Below are 3,261 nucleotides of genomic sequence, written 5' to 3'. Positions count from 1 at the left end.
AAGATATTTATCAAACTTGCATTAAACAAAATTTAACATAGAGATATCTAATCACAAATGTATCAATTATAAGGTTCTGGAATTCTTTGAATCATGGATGAAGGAAAAATTTCGCATTCCTACGTTTTATAACTGCTACGGCACTTTAGTATCAGAATTCGAATTACTATGGCTATTTTATCTGAAACTTCCCAGTTCCAAATTTTAATCTTTAGAAGGATCTTTTCCCAAAGTCTTCTAAATCTTTAAAAATTATATCAAAGACCTCCTTGGGTTATCCCTAACCTCAAGGGTTCAATTAACAAGGGACATAACCTGATTTCTCAATCACAGTTATGCAAAAATTATTCAAGACCCATTCCCATGGTGTTCTTGAACTTAAAATCAAAATCTTGCTAATCAAATGAATCTAAAGCAAACCATCACAGTATTCAGAAAATTAAAAGATCACCCAATCATCGTGAATCCCAGAAAAAGAAACTTAGAAATTCATATTAACAAATGAAAAGCTTAGAAAAGGAAAATGAAGAACCAAAGCTTGCATGTAGCTGAGTCTTGGATCCCTCCAAGAAAGAAGTTTCACGCTTGCTCTTGATTTGAGAATTTGAAGAACAAAGACTCGAACTTAACAAAAAGTAAAGAACAGAAAAGAAATTCTGGAATTGAAAACTAAAACTTTACAGGAGAGTGCTTAGTCTATATCTCTGTATCTAAGACTCCTATTTAAAACTAAAAATAACCATTGATCCAAAGTTTCATTGTTGTTCATCCATGCCTGTCCTCATCCAACGGTCCATCTCTCTTTTTTTCTTCACTTCCAAAAAGTAACTCAAATGGCTCTCTAACTGCAGAAAAAATAGTAAAAGAGGATAGTAAATCATCGAATTATCTATTTCTCTCTCTTTTACCTTATTGGGCTAATTGGTACTCATTTGGCCCATTACTTTGCACTTATAACTAGTCTTTAGCTCAAATATTGTAAAAACAAAGCCATTAAAATAATCATAATTTATAGCTAACAAAATACCCCAAACTTAGAGTTTTGCTTGTCCTCAAGCAATCAAGAAAATATTAATTCAGTAAGCACATTGTTAGCTATTGTCTTTTTTAGCATTCAGATCATCATTCAAGCAATGTAATGACTTTACAGTTCAATCTTCCATTTATCACATTACATGTCATCCATTAACATCAATCAATTATATTGTCTTTTAATATCAATACCAAACAGCAGTCTAGTCCAAACTAAGTTTTAAATTAAACAAACAGCACACTATGTCACAATGCATATCAAACAGTCACTATACATATTCCATATCAGTTCAATGTCATACACTGAGTTCCTCACAAGGCATTTTCTACTCATCTCTCTTATTTTTCATTAAGGATAATCACTCATTATCAACTCTACATTGTTGTGCCTAACATACAATATTGCCTAGACACTTGATGTCTAATGTGGCATTTCCATCAAAGGGGCTTTTAGGCTTATAATGGGGCTGGGTTTGGATATTTGTTTTTCTAGACACTTGGCTAATTTAGGCTAACCTTAAGTGTCTAATTAATCCACAACTAGCTTGCAAAATATGGTCCTAGTAAGTTAAAGGGAAGTTTCTTGCTTCTTTTTTTTTAACTTCCTTCCTTACTTTTTTTTTATTTTTTTTATTTTCAGCCTCAACTTTTCACATTCATTCTCACCTTCCTTTTTTTTATATACAGGGAATTTTCTATTTTTCTTTCTCCCTTTTTATATCCCTTTTTTTTTCTTCTAATCTCTTCTTGATCACCTTCTATATTTTTCTTCTTTTTATAACCACTCTCTTCAAGCTAGCTTCCCTTTTCCTTACTTATTTTCTTGTATTGCAGCCTAGTGAGAATTAACCAAAGACTAAGGCTTGCCTATAAGGATGGATTGGGGGAATTGGCTCTTGATATCATGGTTATGTAAACAGAAAAGAAAAGGTTCAAGCTCAAATAAGGGATCAAGGGAATAAAATTAATTAAAAAGGTAAAGCTTTTTGGCTCTAGGCTAAACAATTTGAAACAAGTGCCCTTATCATGTGGAAATAAACACACTAGTCGCCTAGGTGTAATGTAGGTTAAGGACCCCAATGTAGAGTGACCACTCAACAAGAAAGTATATGTGTTTGGGTCCAAATCCTCACTAAGGTTTTTACTCAGTGATATAACATGAACTAAGTTGAGTCATGTTAGGACTGCTCTCATGAAGTGTAACATAGATGATGCATAGCTAATTAACCAACTTAGAATGAAATAGACAGAGCTAATAAGATATGTAAGATCAACACAGTTGAGTTGATGCTAATGGCTCACATGAATAGATAAATCAAAGAATTGTTACTGTTCAAGTTCAAAAAATTTCAATATCTTCTTTTTTTTTCAAACTCAGCAAACCAATTAATTCAACTTGTATACCCTGTATACCCCACCCCAAACTTAAAAGGCAGTTGTGTCCTCACAACAAATGGCAGTAATCATTTTTAACAATAGAGAACACAACATTTAAGACAATAATATACATGTTGGGGAGGATAAACAACTATAGACAGATGTAGAAAAGATAAAACTTGGGAGACCATTAATATGGTGCTCCTAAGTGTTGTGGCTAATGTGTTTCACATGTCTACCTGTCTTTGGAGCCATAGCTGCAACTTAAAGAGATACCCAGAAAATTAGTGAAATGAAGATTATATGTGAATAAGGAAAAAGAACCCAAAGAGTGTAGCAGGTAAGTGTCAAAGTGATAGGAAAAAGTGCAACGACAGAGCACACTCAGTTGTGTTTTAGTTGGCAATAGAGAAGAGCAGAAATAAATTACAAACTCAAGTAACAGTCCACAGCTAAGATAATAATAACAATATTCAGCTAGCTAAGCCATAAACTGTACACACTTCAGACTACATACCCATCCAAAATTATCCAGGGATCATCAAATGGTGGTCAGCCAAACAAACAGAGAAGAACTACCATAAGCACTAAGACTCAATTTGCATATCAGCCAACAGGAGGAAATTCATAGCAATAAAAAGAAGAGTATGAGTGAGACTGTCAGTGGAGACCCAAAAATAGTTTACAATATTTTCATTACAAGTGAAGTCCAAAGCACAATCAAGCTATATAATTTTTTTTAAAATAAAAATAAAATAAAACCTGACTTCCTTGCTCAGCAGTATGGGTGCAGCTGACTGGTGAGGAACCAGGTCATTCGTAGGACTGATGACACATCCAAGGCTTAGTGTG

This window comes from Gastrolobium bilobum, unplaced genomic scaffold (genome assembly GCF_033153095.1).
Source record: "Gastrolobium bilobum isolate Gb01-03AN ecotype WA unplaced genomic scaffold, APGP_CSIRO_Gbil_v1 utg18566, whole genome shotgun sequence".
NCBI classification, from domain to species: Eukaryota; Viridiplantae; Streptophyta; class Magnoliopsida; order Fabales; family Fabaceae; genus Gastrolobium; species Gastrolobium bilobum.
The sequence above is the reverse complement of the archived record's forward strand: the minus strand, read 5'-3'. Positions refer to the sequence as shown.